At 37.6% G+C, this 21748-nt stretch overlaps 1 long non-coding RNA gene across 2 annotated transcripts in view; it reads left to right on the top strand.

Moving 5' to 3' along the window:
* Positions 1-21748, top strand: part of LOC149081643 (uncharacterized) — a 47591-nt gene that overhangs the window by 9051 nt on the left and 16792 nt on the right. The window contains exons 2-4 of one of the 2 annotated variants that reach the window (XR_016193322.1): positions 7958-8027; positions 8177-8270; positions 19302-19394. This is a non-coding gene — a long non-coding RNA (uncharacterized LOC149081643). The remainder of the gene's footprint in view (positions 1-7957; positions 8028-8176; positions 8271-19301; positions 19395-21748) is intronic. The other variant, XR_016193321.1, reaches the window with a different exon arrangement.

Below are 21748 nucleotides of genomic sequence, written 5' to 3'. Positions count from 1 at the left end.
CGCAATAATTTTCTCATTATTAATACGGGAAAGCTCAGTATGGTGTTGCATTTTTCCTCTTTAAACACTGTACTCACTCAGACATTTTAATATTTTTGTTTTGTTTGTTTATATTGAATTTTTTGCAAATCAAATACGGTACTCCTGTACTACATTGAAATGGACATTACTGAACACAAATGAAACGAAATTAAGTATTTCTGCTCGAAGAAATGCCGACCAACAAAAAACCAAAATATCAAATCGTAATATTTTCAGTGATTTTGTCCTCTTCCCCCCTCCCCCACCTATAAAGAGAAAAGGAAATGAACATGAAGTAAAATCATTTGTCAAACATTTTATAGGATAGCGGCTCCGGCTGCATAAGAATATATGACCATGCTTTTTGAATTTTTCATCGAGTATAAATTTCAATACTGTTTTAAAACATTGAATGATTCCTGTTTTGATGTCATTTGAATATAGCCGATCTTGACAAATCAAAAATTATGTAGGAAACAGCCATATTCCTGAAGAGCCAAGCATGGTTTTTGCTGAAGAAAAACGGTCCGAAATGATGTTTTTTAGATTTTTTCAGGACTTACGGAGACCCCCCCCCCCTCCCATGTTGAAAGCCGCACTGTTTTCGTCATCCTATGATTCCACTCTATCAATCACATGCAGAGAATGTTTGGTGCCGATACAGATTTTCTAGTCGCCATGGTGACCTGGAGCCCGAGATTTGTCAAGCCCTGATATATAGGGACAGGTTTCGTACCCTCCTTGAAAATTCTTGGAGAGAAAGTTCATTTTCAAGTCTTTAAAAGTCCTTGAAAAAAATTATAATCATTTTCAAAGTGTTCCTGCAGATGTGACCACGGAATGGAGGTGGCTTCAACAATATATGTTGCAAGTTCCGAAATGAACTGACTGCTAACGGAGGTTGATTGTTGACCGTAGATGCACGCAAAAACAGTTCTTTAAAACAGAACTGATTTTTTTCAAAAGAGCTGAGCTCGATGCTTTATTGACTTTTTTCTTGAATATAGAAATCGAACAACACAGATGAATTTTTTGTTTAAGTTTATAAATAACACATTTTTGTATTTCAAGTCTTGAAAGGAGCATCATAAGAGTGCTTGAGGTTTATGAAACAGCAATGTTATGTCAATCTTAGTGCTGTATTTCGAGTAATTTTTTTTGTAATATAATTTTTTCTTGATTTCAATTTCATGAAATATGGTTTTGAATTACAATAATTTTTAGTTTTCTTAGGGAAATTTTTGCGGAAGAGTAAGGTAGAGATAACGTTTCAGTTATACGATTTTTGCATTTATACGACGCTTTGACCCGACTGTTCGGCGACGTGCTTAAAAACCTCGTTTATACGACGCGACGAATAAACGAGGTTCCATTGTATGGGGCTTGAGCCCCCCCAACATTTTCAATAACTTTACGCCCTTGGCCTTGGGTATCATTTTAATAATAGCATTTGCACATGCTTGGAAAGTATGGTATTTTCAAAAGAAGATTGAATATATTAACTAGTGATTTTATAACTTTTGGAGTCAGTACTTTTATGGCTTGAGATGTTAGCCCATCGTGGCCTGGTGCTTTTCTTGGCTTTAATTTTTTTATTAGTGTGTTTATTTCTTCCTCATCTGTGGGTTCTAATTCTTCATTGTCAAGTCTAGGTGTATTTAAAAATTTGTTAACTTCTCTTGTGATTTATGGCGTGTTACTGTGTGTTGTGCTAGGGTTAGGTGTAAATCGATTTTCAAGGTCTTTTGAGAATTCCTCTGCTATTTCATCGTCTTCAAAAATTAGTCCACTATGTTGGCTGTGTATTACTGGGATGCCTCTTTTAAATGTTTTCATTTTCTTGTAGATTCCATATAGTGTACCATCTTCTGCAGTTGCCTCTTTTAACCATGCAGAGAACCTATCATTTTGGAATTTCTTGATTTCCTCTCTTGCAAATTTGTTTTGTTGGTTGTACTGTTTTTTGAATTCGGGGTCCCTTGTGTTCTGCCATAGTTTTCTTAATTTGTTTTTCCTTTTTATTAATTCTTTGATCCATAATGGGAGCTTTAGTGGATTGATATTTCGGGGTTTTTCTGTTGTTGCTTGTTTTAGTGCATTTTGTATGTTATTGGTTAGAATTTTAGTTAGAACGTCCGCTTCTGTTTGTGTGTTGTATTTGGTTTCAATTATTGGCAGTTCCCTGAGCTTTTGTTTGTACATATCCCAGTTAATAGCTTTTAGTGGTTGTGCGATCGTTTCAACATACATGTCTAAAGTGACTTCTATTGGAAGGTGATCGGAACTTAGCAGATCAAGAACTTCGGGTTTAATGTTGTGATTAATTTTCTTAGTCAGTGTTATGTCCAGTACATCGGCTCTATGGATTTCATTTTTGGGATGATGTGTATATTTTTTGGTGCCTATTATCTGAATTTGGTTTTTGTCACAAAAATTTTTCAACAGTTTGCCATTTTTGTTTGTTAACCTAGAGTGCCAGTATTGATGTTTCGAGTTTAAATCAGCCATGAGTATGCATGGTGTGGGTGTATCAAAAATTTTCTTTAGTGTTTCGAAGTCGTACTGGACGTTTGGTGGTTTGTAAGCAACTACCACTCTGATAATTAATGATCTTGGGAATGCAACGTCTATTGCCAGGAATTCCAGCTGGTGGTTGGAGTCAGGAAGTTGAACTATATTATATTTAAGGTTGTTTTTGATATATACCGCTACTCCACCTTTTGCTCCAGTTAAACGGTATTTTCTTATACATGTGTAATTAGTAATTCTAGCGGTCTTACCTGGTTTTAAAAACGTTTCGCTGATAAGTCCTATGTCAATTTTTCTGTCATTGAGAGTTTCTCTTAATTCTATTAAGTCATTTATTATTCCGTCTGCGTTCCAGTGGAATATTGTTATTTGTTTTGTGTTGTCCATTGTCCTGTTGGATTTTTTTTTTTTTTTTTTTTTGTGTATTGTTTGAAAAGTATTTATTGATGTGTTACGATTAATTGAGAAGTTCCTGTTAAGATTGTTATTTAATTGCTGTTTATTTATTGTTTAAGAATTTGTATTATGTTAAGCAATGCTTCTTTAAGTGCATCAATTTTTGTTTCTAATGAAGTGTTTGAGTGAATTTCAAGTAGGCAGTTTCCTGCTATTTTGATAATTTCTTCTTTATCTCCAGTTAAATCCTTTTTTTTATGCTCCTTTAGTTTATTCGTCTCATTCAGTGTGCCTGCATTTTCGGATGTTTCTGTTTGTTGTTCACGTTGGTTAGTTGTGTTTTCTGTTTCGTTGCAAAAATTACTCTGTACTATTTCGCTCTGCCTAGGGCCAAATTGTTGGCCTATTTTGGTTTGTGCTTGTCTATAATTTTTGTTTCTATCGTTATTTTCAACTTCATTGTTAGATTTCAACATAAGTCTATTAGATCCAGTTTTTAATGTGTTCTTGTTCGTGTTCCGTGAGTGGGCTGGACAGCCAACGTAACTGGCGATGTGTGGCCTGAGGCAATTGGCACAGGTTGCTGGGCCATCTTCTTTGGTTCTCTTGCAAGTGTACGTGAAGTGTGGCAATGAACATTTTAGGCATCTTGGTGTATTGAAACATCGTGATTGTCCATGAAACCATCTCTGGCAGCGAAAACACTGTATTATTTGTCCCCTTCTTCTGAAGGTTTCAACCATTACCTCAATGTTGAGAAATCTGTCAATTTGAAAATTTTTTTCTTTGCTCTCATTTTTGGGAGTCTCCACTAGAAACATAGGAAGTGGTTTTTTATTCTTAAAGCTGGTCATTCGTGAGACAGATATTATTTCTAGGTTGAGCTCTTCTAGTTTTTCTTGAATTAATTCTGTTTTGCAAGATGCGTGTAGGTTTTTTATTACCACTTTAAACGTTTCTCTAGGTGTGTCATTATATGTGTGATAGTCTATTTCATTGTTTTTGAAATATCTTGTAACTGCTACCCAGTCCTCTCTGCAGTTGAGTTGCAATCGGAAATTTGGGCCAGCACTTTTTCCTGAGTATTCTTGCTGACAGATGCCAGCAAGTGCATCATTCAGTGTCCCACAGTCTGTGACATTTGTCAAAACCAGCGGGGGAATAGCTCTAAATTTGTTGAGCAAGGATTTAGTTTTTTTTGTGACTACGTGTTAAAATTATTAGCCTATCGCTGTTATTGTCATTTTCATCTGAGTCACTGATATTTAGATCTTGATTTAGTTCAATTAGAATTTTTTCTTTTTTATCTTTTTCTTTGTTTTTTTTATTTATGTTAGACATTTGTGGTGTTGTTATTGGGAAATCAAAACGTTCTTCAGTATGAGCGGTGTCATATCCATCCTCCTCTGCGCTGGTTTCCGAGAGTTCAGAATTAGAGTTAGTTTTATTTCTTTTAACTACCTTTTTAGGGGTTTTATTTTCCTGCTCTTTTTTTCTTTACCTTTGCTGGCATTTGCAGTATGGTTACATTCGGACCTGAAGAATGCTAAGCCTTCTTTAGTCATTACATCCCTTGTTTCGAGGGTTAACTCTTCGGGGTGTTCATTGCTATAATAATTGTATTCTTTATACAAGTTGTGAAATGCTATTGCATTTGGGAAAGAAAAGTGGTATTCCCTCTGGGTGCATAATTTTCGCAGCTGTAATAGCCTCTTGTAAGGCCTCCCAGAAGTGGGTCAACCCATTTGGCGTCTTTTCATTAATTACTGTAGCCATCATTCTGGCGTATTGCCAACTCATCACAGCGGTCTTGGGTCTCTTAGGGCCTAAGATACTTTTATTTCGGTTACAGCAGCCATTGTCGATTACCCCCAAAAGGATGGAGAAGCATGCAGTCAAACTTACCACCGGTGTTCTGTCAGCATCCTCTGGCAAAGGCAACGTTTCACAATTAAAAATTTTGCGTTCCGTTATTTAGACTCACGATGTGACAAAAACGCGTTTTATGTGGGTATAACCTTTTACCAGTATCAGCCGAGCCGGTGATCTATCGTGCCATTTTCACCATCTCTTCGAGGGATTCAACAAACGCCAACCTTTACAGGTTCCTACGTGGAGTGACCAGTAGAGCTGCAGGCGAGGGGGGGGGGGAAACGTAAGCTTTTCCTCCTACTATCACACCAACTTGTAGTTTTCGTCTTTGTAGAATAGTGCCCAGATCAGAGCTCAATAATCGTGACCTTTGCTTAAGTCAGCTTGGAGAAGGATGACAGACGGTCCCTCCAAAACAGGAGAACTTCGGAAATGCTCCAAGTGTCAACCCAAGTCAAGAAACCTGAGCTTCACTCCAATGCCAACAGATGGTGACTCCATCGATCTGCCAATTCCCACAGTGACTTTTGAGAGAACGGCCCCGAACGGAGAGATAACCCAGCCGACGACATCGATAATCTGTCCCCAGGTCTCCCGAAGCGACCATCACTCCCTTGCGCCAAGCCCGGCCATGCCACAGAAGCCGGACGAAACGGACCTATCAAAAAGCGTCCCAATAGAAGTCACCACACCCACCGACATGAGTGACAGACTGCAGCCACCGAAGGGAAACAAGCAAAGCTTCACAGTGTACATCTCGGCAGATGACCGCTGGTTCCAGATAGCCGAACCCCTTAGAAAAATTTGTGCACAAAACATCAACGTTAAGTTGGAAAATGAACTCTACAAAATTTCGTTCCACAACAAAAATGATCTCAACAGTGCCACCAAATTTCTTCGCTACAACGATGTTGAAATCCCCCAAATAGCAAACAGCGACCAAGAAACGTACTCAAAGGCCTTGGTATATTTACACCTACTTCCATCATCGAAAATGAACTTAAAAGCCTTGGTTTCTCAATCTTGAGCATCTCACAGATGTCCTCAAAGAAAAAATCTGCACGACGCAAAAAACTCCCGCTGTGGAAGGTCACGCTCCCCTGTGACCAACCGTCCCGCAGCAACCTCGAGTTAACGTCCATAAAATTCATTGCAGTTCAAATTTCACCGTTCCGATGCTCTACCAGATGGCCCACACCGAAAAGATGCACTCGCTGCCAACGGTGGACCCATCGAGCAGTAAACTGTGAATTTGAAGAACGCTGTATAAAGTGTACAGAAAAGCATATGGGACAGCCGTGTTCTAAAGTGTTTGGTGTTCACCAACCGACCTGCGTGAACTGCAAAACTGGCAGCCACCCGGCTAGTTACAAAAAATGCAGCACTTACATTGCTGAACTTACATTGCAAACCGCCCGAAAATGCAAAATCGGGCACCCGCCAAAAACAGTGTGACACCATGTGCGCCCGAAAAATCCAACATAGCTTTCGTGCCTCGCAGCGTCCAAAATAAACGGGACATTACCACGACTGCTAAATCGATTCCAAGGGAAAAATCCCTCGTTCCCACCAAAAGGAACCACCCTCAGCTCTCCTCCGCTCGATCCGGAAAAAAAATACAAGTTCACGAAGAAATCGGATCACCACAACGAAAAAACCGACTCTACGGACTTCCGACAATCGACTGGTTATACTGAGTTCCGGCAAAACTTAGAAAATTCCTCGAAAGCCCCAGCCGAAAGAATTCCTACGCCGAGAAGCAGCCTAAAGATGCCGAACCCTCGACGCCACCACCGGCCACGCCGAACTCTCTGACAGTTCTTCTGATTCAGAAAACGGCTGCTCCAACTCGTCGTACTATATTTTCGAGTACGCTAAATTATGCTTCGAGGACTCGCTACAGCTGAAAACAAAAAAAAGAAAGGCAGGCTGTCTACGAAAAATATCTTGTCGAGGCAGGAAATATACTTAAGCCTAGCTATAAGCCTCCATCGAAGTAGCACTATTTAATTGGAAAATTTACTATCTTTTTTTCTTTTTCCACTCCCCATCTTTTCTCTGTCCTAACAAAAAAATATTTCTTCAAAAAAAAACAAATTTCGGAAAAAAAATAAAAAAATTGTGTTGTGATCGTCTCTTGAATTTTTAAACCTTCTTCATCGTAGAAAAATTCTATCTTTTCTTGACTTTGAAATAATCATACTAATACTATCACTTTTCTCTATGCCTTGCCACTAACATATATTTTTGTGTATAAAACATGTACTTTCAGGTTCCAGCCGATAGGGAATCGAGCACGCGTCTCGACCAACAGGAGACGCGGAGGACATCATCAAAGCGTTGCCCGACCGGGCTTCTTCACAAGCGAAGCTAATTTAATAATAATACTAATATCATAAGGAAGTGGTCGCATTTTCATCGTAAAACTTAATTTAATTAAAACCAGTGAACCATTTAATGACTTTTTCAAAAGAGGAAATTTTTTTTCCCAAAACCTTCCCCTCTCGTACATGCACATACACACTTACACATACATTACTCCCTTGTCTTTCTCTTCATCAGGGGGACGCGATAGGCCCCCAGCCCTTATGGGGATAGATGGCCCGCACAAGGGCCAGTTAATCCCCGAAAAATCTCTATTCTGGTTCTGTCGGCCATTTTACATTGCCCAGGGCGTAGGGATGCCTCGTGGCATGCGTCTGTCGTCGTGTTTGTTTATCCTTTTATTTAGTTGAGTTAAATACGATGTGATACCGTGATGGATGTTGTGGGAATGTAATTTTTGCATTCCCCTAGGATTTGTTTCATTGATATTTATTTGCTATTAATTATTTAATTGCTGGGAGATGTGAGTTTTCTGTGATATGATTAATTGAGGTCTTTAGCGCCATCTGGTGGTGGTGAAAGGATTTTTAGTTTTGGCAGTTAATTTTTTATTGTTTTTGTGAGAGTTCAATGCCTTATTGGGTATACATGAATCGTAGTTCTTATTTGTTTATTTAGGGGAATATTTTTCCATGTTGCTGTATATTTTTTATTTCGTGATGTTATGGGAGTGTGTCTATTTATTATTTTGTGTATTTTTATTAATAGTCTTTTGAGTTATTGATTACTTAAAAATTGTTTTGTATTTTTGAAGGTCTTTGGCGCCATCTATTGGAGACGATCTGTATTAACATATATGGGAGGTTTATCTTCTCTTTTAATGAGTATTTTTGTTATTTATTTATAAGATCATTATTGATTGATTGGCTTGTTTTTATGTTATTTGTGTTTATGTGTGAAACATTATATTATTATTTTGTTATGTTAATTTATTTATTTACTTATCTGTTTTATCTTTTTCTTTCCATTTTAGGACTGGGCATTATGTGATGTAGATTAGGTATTTATAAAATATTTGCTTTACATGATGTGGGGATGGATTGTCATCTTTTTCCGTTGATGTTTAGGTAAGTTTATTTGATATTACTTTTAAAATTCTTTGACAAATTTGTATGTGAGAAAGTTTCTTGGTCTTGGTGATCTAATTTTTTTGTTTTCTGCATATTTCTCTCAGTTCTGCACATAGGCGTAAACTTATTGAAAATGTTGGGGGGGCTCAGACTCTAATGGAACCTCGTTTATACGACGCGTCGTATAAATGCGAAAGCAGTACTGCAAAACGAACTTTTTCCGAAAATTACCCCCCCCCCCCCACCTTTTTTTTTACAGACGTTTCCGAAAAAAAAAATTTGTGAAAATCTGTCGTTTTGATTCAAAATCTTATGCTTGAGAAGAAATATACTTATAATACTATCATAACATTACTGTTGCTAAAGTCTCAAGCAATTTTACGGTATTCATTTCAAGATTTAACAGAAAAAAAAGTGTTATTTAAACGTTATGTAAAACGTCCTTTACTTGACAGTGAACACCGTTACAAAATTATCGAATGTGGGGGCGACAAAAATCCCAGTTACAGCCCTGGCTATCAGCATACCGTAGCCCGTTCAATAATTATTTCAGTACCTGTCAAAAGCCATTGAACACAGGGCCACAACTAGGGAGGAGCAGGTGGGTCTCGTGCCCCAGGCGCTAGACCGGATGGGGTGCAAATTTCATTCTAAAACCTCTCCTTCAACATTACAAGGGGGGGCGTCAAAATGCGCGCTTGCCCCGGGTAACCAAGCATCTAGTTGCAGCCCTGATTGAACCAGTCAATCATCTTAAATTTTATTACTTTTTCAGTAAAAAATATGCATGAGAAACTACAGTCGATCCCGCTTAGTTTTTCCGCTTACAACGTTTCTTCATGATGGGTTTTTGAAAACCGTAAAACACTGTATTTCAGTGACACGTTTTCACCAATTGAAAAATTATGTGATTCGATTGATAGAAAAGGTGTTTTCCAAAGACTTGGGAGTTCGAATCGAAGTGAAAACGTCGATTAATTGAAGTGTATACAGGCAGGGCCCTGGGTAAAGCAGGAATTAGGAGGCTGTTGCGACAAGAGTCAAAGATGTTAATTGGTCAGTGAATGTATGTTGTTTGAATTTCGGGGGCCTCAAAGTTATAAAGGCTTCATTTGCCCATGAAGAAATTAGGCCCTGTATACAGGGATAATGTATAGAAATGTATAGCAACTGAAGCAAAACCTCGTACAAATAAGTAAGGTCAGAAACGTAATAGGGAGATATATACAAAGGGTTCGATTACATTTTCCTAAATACAGTAAAATCTCCACAAATGATCACCTGTACTCAAACACAAATATGCATCAGTGGTCGTCTCTATTCGGCGTAAAATTTCTATGGTGGAGCCCCGTACACTCTCCTCTTATATTCATTTATCGAATTTACTGATTTATTTTCTTCGAGTGGGTGCGGAGCCCCCGGGAAGTGTACACGGAGCACCGGTTGAGAACCGCTGCTTCAGTGAAAAGTTTCCCAAACTTTTTGTGTTCCATAGCCCTTCTTTAAAAAAAATTTCTTTCTCATTTCTCCCAACTCAAGCCCACCCATAGGATCCTATACTAAACCCATAGCTTCTATCGACCCTTTGGACAATTGCATCGACCCCTTCCCCCAGGGGTCGATACCCTGGGGGAAGGGGTCGATATTTCACACTTTGGAAAGCACAGCTTCAGTGGCCATTCTTGGTTATTATACAACTTAATTTAATGAAAGGTCACGGGAAATTGACCTTTTTATTTTTGATTTTTTTTTTTTTTTTTTTTTTTTTTTTTTTTTTTTTGCACTATTTATAAATTTGTTATGATTAGTCCTGTTTATTGCATTTACATAAATTAACCTCTTTTTAGCATTAATGTGTGTATAAATGTATGTAATTGAAGAATTTTCAGAATAAGTGCAAATTTTCAAGTTGTGCGGAAGATTAATTAAATTTTTGTAATTTTTCAAATTAATATTGCTCATAATACAATAAAAGTTCGTTATAACAACAGCTCACAACCACGAGAAAAGTTTTCATTGTAACGTAGTTCTCATTATTAACGAATTTTCACTTTTTGGTCTTTAAGGACATAAAATTATTGAAAATTTCTGCTTTATCTACATTGGAACGAGATCATTTCGTTCTAATATTAATGAATGAACCGAACTCTAGTGATGTGAAATTCATTTTTGATCTCAAATCAGTTGATTCTCTAAGAGTATAAGACGTTTTGCATAGAATTTCGTATCATCAAAGCGGTTTAGATGACCAACTGAACAATTAAAAGTCTGAACTTATTACATTCATGCTCACTTCCATGGATTTATGGATCAGTCAACATCGTCTATCGAATCGCAAATTCGACATTTTCAAATAGTTTGGTTGCTCAACTCCAAGGACCTTCTAGCTACAATGGACCATACTCGAAGCCCGGGTGCTTTATTTGCTTGTCATTTCTTTTTTTTCAAGTAAAAAGAAGTAAAATCTCAGGAGAAAAATCCGCCCATTTTTGACATTATTCATGTATGCACTTGTGTGCACGTGTAGTTTGCTTCTTTTTCGAGCAACTTTTTCTTTCTATTAGTGAGCAGCTACAGTACTAATAACTAGAAAATCCTAAATAAAATACATGTAGAAATCATTTGCATGAGAATGTTTTTGCAAATGAACATGCACCGAGATAAATAGAAAAGATGCATTTAAAAAAGCATTTGCGTTTTTTGCTTGGTTATTTGTTCTTTAGCACATATTTTCTCAGTTTTAGTTCATATTTAGCCATTTTTTTAAGTGGAAAATTCGGGCTCTAATTACAGGCGAATCCCGTTTTAACGAATACCGTTATAGCGAAAATATCGTTTTAACGAATGGTTTTCTAATCCCTCTAATAAGTATACATAGGAACAATGCAAACAATCTGAAATTTCTTTATAACGAAGTGTTTTCTCCGGTTTCTTGGACTTCGTTATAACAGGATATTCGACTGTATAACAATCATTTAATGTATTGTTACCAAAGTGAATGGGACAAGGGCGTAGCCAGAAATTTCGTTCGGCAGGGGGGACCAAAGTGACAGAACAATAGATTTGGTCATCTTTTTCCCTTTTTTCGGTCATTTTCTCACATTTCGGACGAGGGGACCAGACCCCCAAGTCTTCCTCTTCGCTACGCCCTTGGAATGGGACTACCCCTGAGCATGAGCGTACCCAAGAAAACCAATCTATTGGGGGGAAGGGGACACGGAATTTCTTCCAGAGAATTTTTGAGTTGGTGCCAATTTTCCAAAAGCATTTAATTAACAAAAATTTATTTGATTGTTGGGGGCGTAGCCTTTGCCCTTGAGCCCCATTCTAGTTTGATCACGGTCCAAGTAAAAATATACTTTCATTCTCTCTCTCTCTCATTGAAACGAGCACAACTCCGGTCTATCGCCATAGGCAATTTATTCAGATCTAGTCATGCCGCAAATCTGAGTATATCCTCCCAGGATTCCCCCAGATCTCATGAATCCCGAAATCCCCTGGGCGGGGTCATGAAAATGACTATATACAAAAAATATATTCAGAACAGTATATGCATCTTTATTTATTCCAGGGTTGGACAAACCCCAAGTGCCAGGTCACCATGGCGACTGGAAAATCTCTATTCGCGCCTAAAATTTTGTATATGTGATTGCTAAATCAGAATCTAGTGATGGCTCAAAATTTTCCGATTTTATAATTGTCTTCCAACATGGAAAGGAGCAGAGCCACAACTAGAGAAAGCAGGTGGGTCTGGTGCTCCGGACGCTGGACCAGAATGTGAGTCGAATTCACCCTTTAACTGCTTCTTCAACATGCAAGGGGCGCCAAAATTCCGAATTGCCCCAGATGACAAAGTATCTAGTTGCGGCCCTGGGAAGGGGTCATCAATTCCCAGAAAGGTTGAAAAAAGATTATTTAAGATACTTTTCTCGTGAAAAAACCATGCTTGGCTCTTACAAAATTTGGCTGGTGCCTAAATTTTTTAATGATTTTTGTCGAGCCCTGTATTTATTTATATTTTATGATACAGTGTATATTTCCCCCAAAATCAAATTACATGTCACTTATTTAAGATTTATTTTACTCTCATATATTGAGTCATATATCAGGTTTTAAATTAGAAAAATAATAATTTTTTTAGTTGCATAAATTTCTTATTAAAAACTCGATTCAAATATTGTCACTTGTCGCTTGTACGCAAGCCAAATGGAGTTTAAATTTTTCTTAAATAAATTTTAAATATGATTGAAAAAAATAAAACATGGTAAGTTTTATTAATTTATTGATATGTCTAACAGAAAAAAAATATTTTATACTACGCTTTATTGATTATAAGTATTAGAGGGCTGCAAAATCTAGATTGTTTTTGAAGATTCTGAATAAATTATCATTAAAAAAAATGCTTAAAATACATGAATTTATCAAAAATGTGTAACTATATTTAATATATTGCTTACTTTTTCTGTTAGGAAACTGCGGAATAACGAGGAAATTGAACTTTTCCGTTTTTTCTTGTAATGCAACATGTTTTACTAACAGAAGGTTATACTGTACGTGCACAACCGAATGTGGTCCACACAAACCATAAAATACTGTGGAACTGGCCATCTCAACATTTGTGGGGGGGGGGGGGTTTCAGTGGAAAAACAAGGATCATCTATGTCGGCGTCCTTCACGGATGGCCATCCATTAAGCACAAAAGCTTTTAAAGCCTTGACCGGCGGCGTCAAGAAGAATGTAGTTTTCAGGATCAGAAGCGGGGGTCCCCATATGGACGGATGCCTCCAGGTGACATATTGCCCACATAAGCGACACGCTATACACTCCCCGTCCTTCTAATTAGGAGATGGTGGATTGTATTCAGTAAACCTGCATTGAAGCAGCCGAAACTGAACCCTATTGAAATGCTCTTTGTCAGCTGCAGAAGGTGCGGCCCCTTGATCATGAAAAAAAAAAAAATACATGGAATAAAAAGCCCGCCAAAGATCCCAGGCTAGAAGCCCTTCTCCAGTATGTGGGAGTCCATGGCCGTGCTTATAGCTCGCTGAGTGCCCCCCCCCCCCCCCCCCGGGAAACACGCCACTAGATGCCACGGACGGGCTGTAACTAGGAGTGAAGATCATTTTATTGTCGGGAAAGGGGGGGGAAAGCATCGAAATGCCTCCTTGAGATCGACTGTGATGCCGCAAGATATTTAAAATTTCTAACAGTGCTGCGAACGTAAACAGGGTATGTAAAACCCCCTCTTTGCGGTCACCGGCTGGACAAATAGAAATTCGTCCGTAAAAAAGAATTGATCGGGAAAGGAGGAACCCCATTAAAACCTTGAGAATAATTCTTCATTTTGAAATAAACACAATTTTTTGAATAACATAAGTAAGAAATACTACATCCTTTTTAGAAGAATTCCCCAATTTAATTTGCAATGGAACATAGAAAAAATTACAGTATTTTCCGATAAATAGAGGTCGCATCCTGTAAAATGGCCGGAAAAAAGTGTTTGTGGAAAAATCGCCACTTTTTTTTTTACATGTCACAGCTTCGTATAAAGGCCGAAACTCACTGTACTGACGTGATGTGATTATTCCGAGTCTAGGTGTGGAAAACGTATCCATGCGATTTTTTTTTGGGGGGGGGGAGGGGAAGATTGAGCTCTCCGAAATTAATAAATCCATGGGCCGGATACAAGTTTACGCCTATGTTCTACCCCCACCCCCAGTCAAATTTTGTTGTAAAGGGGCTTGAAAAATGTTTCGGCATCCGTCCTCAAGATCTGTTATGAATGGGCATTTAGAATATGCTTTTTTCCCGAAATTAATAAATCCATGGGCCGGATACAAGTTTACGCCTCTGTTCTACCCCCACCCCCAGTCAAATTTTGTTGTAAAGAGGCTTGAAAAATGTTTCGGCATCCGTCCTCAAGATCTGTTATGAATGGGCATTTAGAATGTGCTTTTTTCCCCAATATTTTTCAAAAAAACATTGGGGGGGGGGGGCTAAAAGTTATTGGTCCTCCCACATATACGGGACTCAAGCGTGTACGAAGGAGAGGGAGAATGCATTGCACAATGGTTTTTTTCAGTAATTACTGGGGAGGCTCAGTCCCCTTACAAAATTTATTGCGCGGGGGGAGGGGGGGGGGCTCAAATGGCCTTGGCCTCTAGGTTCTGGCACCTATTCTTTATAGAGTGTAATTTATTTCGGTTTCAATATCATTGCTTCCCAATTTTCAACCTCCCCCCACCATGCATCTTTGGGCTTATTTTCATGTCAGCGCCATGGCCGTCCTCCGGTCGCAGTGAACAAAAGAAGAGACACTCAGTTTTTGCTACAGGCAAAGAAGAAAGAGCCCCCTCAACACCTCAAAGAATCTTCCTCTCAGCCGTGCCTTTTGGCAGTAAGGATTGGAACGGATGGAGGGTGCAGCAATTGGGGATTGAACGGCAGGGCAGAAATGAGATAAACGTATTGTCATGGAACAAGAAAGCCAAAGACCATCCAGATTTTTTAGAAGAACTAAAATTTTGAGCAGATTGTTTCCATTAACTAATTCATAATTAGGACAACTTTTGGTTAAAAAAAAAATTTTTCATCATTGCAAAATGAATAAGCCATATTCATACGAATTTTTGGGGGGGGGCTGAGCCGCGTCTTCAAAAATGTTGGGGGGGCTCGGGCCCATGGGCCCTATAGAAGTTTACGCCTATGGTTCTGCATATGGCGATTCCTCCATCTTATCGTGTAGATTTCTGGTTAGTCTTTTTAAATGCGTGAAAACTGATTCGATTTTTAGTTCATTATGTAAATCTGTTGTTCTGAAGTACTTCGGTGCTCGTGTGAATTTACAGAGTGTTTTGTTTTGAAAGATTTGAAGTTTATATATGTTTTCTTTGGCTGCAAAGGCCCATGCTGGTGCTCCGTATGTCAGTATTGGTCTATTTGTTTACACATTAGTATTTTATTTTTTAAGCTTGGAGCTGATCCTGGATAGCAAAATCTCATTAATGGCTACCTTGGCTTTTAATATTTGTTTTTCAATGTGTTTTCGAAAATTTAATCTTGTGTCTAAAATAATGCCCAAGTAATTTGTTTCTGTTGAAGGGTTTATTGTTTGACCATTTATTTCTATGTATGTGTTTTCTGGGATTTTTCTGTTTGTTAGCCATATTAAAATGCATTTTTCTATGTTTAGTTTTGCTCTGTTTTTGTCGTTTCATTTTTCTACGTTCCCTATTAGTTCCTGGAGATTGTCAATCGCTTTGGCTGCGTTTCTGTCTGAGCTTACTATGATTACATCATCCGCATATTTCCCCAGTATACCTTTTGGGATAATCGTCCATGAATAGATTGTGTATGGTTGGCCCAAGGTTAGATCCTTGGTTGATGCTAGCTCTGATTTTTCTTTTTGTTGATATTGTGTTATTGATCTTGACTTGATAAGTTCTGTTAGCTAGATATGATCTCATGAATTTGATCATATTTGTGGGGTATCCTCTTCTAATCATTTTGTGTAGAAGACCCTCGTGCCATATTTTGCCAAAGGCTTTACTGTAGTCTATTAGTGCTGCGACAGCATAATCTTTGTAGCTTTTCATTTCCTGAAGATATTTGAAGATATTTGTTCTGGTGTGTCAGGGTTAGGCTTAAATTGCTCTTCTAAGTCTATAGAAAATTCATTGGCTATTTCTTCGTCTTCGTATATTAGCCCGTTGTTTCTACTGTGTATGACTGGTATCCTTATTCTTTTTTTTAATTTTCATTCGTCTTTGTATTTCGTATAGTGATCCGTTTTCAGGTTTTGCATCCATAATCCACTCAGCGAATCTTATATTTTTTTTATTTCTTCCCTTGTCTCTCTAAATTTTTCATCGTATAATTCTTTGTGTCTCGGATCTCTTGTGTTTTGCCATCTCTTTCTGTGTCTATTTTTATCTCTTATCATGTCTTTCAGCCATTGCGGTAGTTTTAATGGGTGTAGATCTCGTATTTTAGTTGTTGTGGCTTGGTTTTGTATGTGTTCTGTGATTTGTTGTGTCATACTTTCTGCTTCTTGTTCTGTGTTTTGTTCTGTGTGGATTATATTATAGTCCCTGAACTTGGTTTGATATTATTCCCAGTTGATGATTTTTAGTGGTTCAATTATTTTTTCTCTGTACATGTCTAGTTCAATTTCGATTGGTAAATGATCTGAGTTGAGCTCATCTTATATATAAATGTGAAAGTATGTATGTGTGCTCTTTATACAAATCTACAGTTTTAGACCGATCGTCGCCAGATTTTGCATATATACCAAACAGGACCGGGATTGAACCGTAGGCTACTTTAAAAGTTCGTCAGAGCTGGGCAAATGCCCGAAATGGGCAAAAAACTGTCGGGCAGCAATGGTTTTGGGGCCCTCAAGAATTACTTTCGGAACGTTTACTTTGGTTACCGTGGTTTCCAACAATGCGTTTCAGACGTGTATATATGCCTTTACAATGGTTTGTCACACCTTTAATTCTGTTATTATAACAGTTTATTCATTTATAACGGTTTGTCACTTTTCCAATTTAATTGCAGAAAACCCAGGAAGCGCCGGGTATTTTTGCTAGCCTATATACAGGTTGTCCTGTAATCCTGTAAGTGATAATGCGGCCTTTATCTCATCAACCGCCCCCATCGTATAGGTATAGTTTCAATTTAAAAAATGCGTAAAAGGCGTTTGAATAATATTCGCTGCACAAGCATGACGTATGACGTCGCTAAAAACGGAGAACAACTACGCTGACAAAACTGGGAATAAAAATGTTCAACGCCAACGGATGAACTCAATGCTTCCCTCAAATCATCAACACTCTGGCACGAAGTTAAAAAATTATCATTATCCATCAACATGCGAGTTCAACTGAAAAATGACTCAGCACTGCTATCATTTTCACATCAGTTGACCAACCAGTAGACCCAAGCACTGGACCGATTACGTTCCCAAATGGATTTTGCCAGTTGTTAAAGACCAGTCCAGACCTATCCAGTTGTTAAGAACTTGCAGACAAAGTCTTTCCAAACATTCAACAAAATGACCAAAACCATGAGTGGCTTTCTGAGAGTGATTCTGGCACCAAAAAATGACAGTGTAAACAAGATCAACGAAAAAATCCTAAAAATTATTCCAGGAGACTCCACATCTTACAAATCGGTTGACACTGTCACAGACATTTAGTGCTATATCCTGCAGAATTTCTGAACTCCTTTGTATATTCCGGTTGTGCCACCACACAATTTGACCCTCAAAGTCGGAGCACCTATAATGCTTTTAAGAAATTTGGACACACCGAGACTTTGCAATGGCACCAGACTCTGCGCGACGAAATTGCACAATTTCATCATTGAAGCAACGATTCTAACTGGATGTGCCAAAGGAGAAGACATCTTCATTCCACGCATCCCAATTATCACTAAAGAAATGTCATTCGCTTTCAAGTGATTCTGATTCTTTTAGTTTTGCCATGACAATCAACAAAGCGCAAGGCCAGTCATTAGCAGTGGCAAGGAATCAACTTACTTGAGCCCTGTTTTCCACACGGACACCTTTTCGTCACCTGTTCGCGTGTTGGTAATAGCAAAAATTTGTACATCTACACACCAGATGGAAAAAGAAAAAATATTGTGTATCCACAAGCGATTCCCTGAAGATTTTAATTAAAATATTTAAATTAAAATATTTAAAAATAAAAGTAATTTTTTCTTACTTGATGCAGACATTTTTTTGATTAAGAAATAATTAAAAAGCTATACATATATAAATTTTTTACGGGACGGGCAACGTCGCCGGGTATCAGCTAGTTTAATACTATTGGTGTTATCATTGTGTACACTCCTTTTGTTAGGGTAATGTCTAATACGTCAGGTCTGTGATATGTGTTACATGTGTCGGTGTTCTGGTTTCGATTACTTTCCGATATTCTTTCTGTCACAGAACTCTTTTAGTTCCTTTCCTCTACATGTGCTGATGTTTGAATGCCATTGTGTGTGTTTTGAGTTTAGGTCTGCCATAAGTATGCATGGTGTTGTGCAGTGAAATATGTCCTGTAATGCATTTAGATCATGTTCGTTATTTGGGGGTTTATAAGCTACAGCTATTCTTAGTTTGATTGATTGTTGAATGAGATATTAATGGCAATGAATTCTAGATTGTTTGAGTCTTGTATTTGGGGTATATTGTATTTAAGATGATTTTTTAAGTATATTGCCACTCCTCGTTTGTGTCCAGTGAGGCGGTCTTTTCTTATACATGTGTAATTTGCTATTTTAGCCAGTTTCGCTGACTTATACAACGTCTGTTTTCCTGTCTATTAATAATTCTCTTAGTTCTGGAAGGTCTTCAGTGATTCCATCGGCGTTCCAGTGTAATATTGAAATTGGTTTTTGTAATTGTTCCATTATTGACGAGTGTGAATGTTTGTGTGTTTTTTTTTTATATGGAAGTTTTATTGTATTTGCTTTCTTTATTTTATTAGTTGTTATCTAGGAGGCTTATTATTTTTAAAAGTGCTTGTTGTATGTGGTCTATTTTCTCTTCTATCATTTTGTTTGTTTTTAGTTGCAAAAGGCATGTTCCTGCAAGTTTAGTTATCTCGTTTTTTTCATTTCTATTTAGTTGTCCGTTGTTTTGATTATTTTCCTTGTTTTGATTGTTTTGAATATTTATTTGGTCATTATAAATATACATTATAACATTATATATACAATATTCTATATACATTATAAATATTCTGCAGCTATTATGTTTTCTTGGGTGTTTACTTGTGTATTGCTATCATTTATGTCTTGTTGGTATGTGTTTGTATCAGTGTATTGTCCATTGTTTGTTGTTATCTGGTAAGTGTTATTGAAATTATTTCTATAAGCGTTTATATTTTGTTGCGTTCGTTTGGATGTTATTTTTTCATTTTTTGTTACATCTTTCTGTGTTAAAACAATTTTTTTTGGCCATGGAAAAATCGTTGACATTTAAAACACTGTATTATTCTGCCGCCTCTTCTTTTGTAGGTTTCGACTGTAATTCTTATGTTCATGAGGTTATCAATTTCGAAGATCTTATTAGTTCCTTCAGATTTTGGTGTTTCCACCATAAACATATAGGTAATAGTTTTTTTAATCTGAAGCTTGTCATTGGGCTGATATTAATTACTTCTATTTCTTTATCTTCTAAGCAGCTTTTAATGTCTTCTGGTTTACAAGATGCATTTAAATTCCTGATTACTACTTTAATGGTGTCTCTTGGGTCGATACTATATGTGTGGTAGTCTATTGCGTTTTCTTTTTGGTATCTGGTTACAGATACATAATCTTCCATGCTATTGAGTTGAACTTTAAAATTTTCATTTAAGTTTTTCCCGGAGAATTCATATTCACAAATTTCTTCAAGTTTTTCTGTTAATTTTGGCCGGTTATCTATATTAGTAAGTATGGGGGGGGGGGAAGTTGTGGGTAGCGATTGAGTTTGGCTAATGTTTTTTGTTTATTACTGTGTTGAATTTCTTGTTATTTTTGTTTGCATCTTCATTGTTGTCCTGAGTTTCACTTGAAATATTGAGGTCTTGTTCTAGTTGCACATTTGTGTGAGCTTGGCTTGTGTGCTTTTTAATTGTTTTTTTTTTTATTTTGCTAATTGCGTTTCTGTCCGTCTGAAGTAGGGTAATCAGATTCGAAAACTGATAAAGGAGAACGCCTGCTCACGCACCCTCAGTGACGTCACTTATCCCAATTTCCCTAATAGATGGCGCCACTATTTGGACCAACAAAACCTGCCACAACAATAATTTTTCTCAACTCTAATACAGAACCACTAAAGGGGCCATTCAAGTATGACGTCACAGTCGATTTGGGGGTATCTGATTTGCTGACTTTTGATGACAAGGGGAGAGGTGGGGTTTGGATAATGCTACCCTTTATGAAAATATGAAATATTCTTAATGGCATCTTACCCGGTGCACCAAAAATGGAAAAAACCTTTTGATAGTTTGTGGGCACTTGAAGTAACATCCCCCTATCGATGTTACTTCAAGTGTTACTTCCGATGTTACTTCCGATTCATTAAGTATATTTAAAAATTGATGCATCCAAAAAGACTATTGCCATTTTCCTGGACATAAAAAAAAAGCATTTGAGAGTGTCTACCATCGTATCTTACTCAATAAATTACATATTTTTGGTATCAGAGGTAATGCACATAAATGAATTGCTTCTTATCTTAGTCATAGATCTCAAATAGTTAAAGTTGGGTATAATCTTAGTAATCCATTAGAAACAATCAAAGGCGTACCTCGGGGCTCTGTTCTGGGACCATTATTATTTAACATATTCATAAATGACCTTTGCAACATTGAATTAACTGGTAAAATTATAACATTTGCAGATGAGACAGTATTGCTTTATTCAACTGATGATGACCATTCACTTGCAAGTTCGATAAACGCCAATTTATTAATAATTCGTAATTGGTTTATCAGTAACGACTTACAAATAAATGTAACAAAAACGAAGTTTATGTACTTCTCTTCCATGACTAATATGAACTTCAACCATAATCTGATATTCCACAATAACAATTGCCAAAACATTTCAACTTGTAACTGCCAGAGTCTCGAACAGGTTTCCACGATTAAATACTTAGGTATTCATATTGGTCATAACCTCAGATAGAAAACTCATCTAAAATATCTGCAAAGTAAACTTCACTATGTAATTTACAAACTATATTACCTAAAACCATATATAGATCACTCGTTCATGTTTACACTTTATTACTCATTATTTCATTCTCTTCTGTTATATGGTTTAGCTATCTGGGGTGGCGACTGCCATGGCCCCCACATGGGGGGGCTGACAGGGCTCTAGCCCTGGGGCCCAGGAGTCAGGAGGGCCAGTGGAAAGATCTTTTTGACTTTTTTTTCTTTCAGATATGTCCCATAGGAAAATAGACAGGACTCTTTAATATCAATCATATCAATTTGTACTCGTATGGACGGATATCTTGAACTACGTACCTTAGATCGCGATTGAAATTTTTTTTAACTATACACATGTACAGGGGTGCAAGAGCTGCGCCGAAACGGTTCTCTTGCTACACGGTGCGCCAAGGTGCCGAATCCCTGCGCATTTGCGCCAATTCTTGTTTGTGGTTCGCAGAGGTACAGCTAATGCACTGTAGTACGTCAAATACCCTTAATTTAGGAAGAAGGCGCATGAAATTGTTGTTCACGGGACGCGTTCTTTCCGAGACACGGGAAAAGATACGGGGGGGGGGGGAAGAAACAATTTTTTTTCACTTCCCACCAATCTACCACAATCGCGTTATCTCGTGACCTTGGAAAGTAGTTATACTATCTTGAAATATAAAGTCCTGTACTGTTATTGGTATAACCGGCGTTCTATCAAAGTCCCTGAATAAATATGCCAAATTTTCCGATTTCGGAGACCGTTTTTTCTCCTGC

This window comes from Pholcus phalangioides, unplaced genomic scaffold (assembly GCF_987345545.1).
Source record: "Pholcus phalangioides strain wild (caught in Gottingen) unplaced genomic scaffold, Ppha-v1.0 ptg000009l_1, whole genome shotgun sequence".
In the NCBI taxonomy this organism is placed as follows: domain Eukaryota; kingdom Metazoa; phylum Arthropoda; class Arachnida; order Araneae; family Pholcidae; genus Pholcus; species Pholcus phalangioides.
Note: the sequence above shows the minus strand (reverse complement) of the source record. Positions and strands in the feature narration are given on the sequence as shown.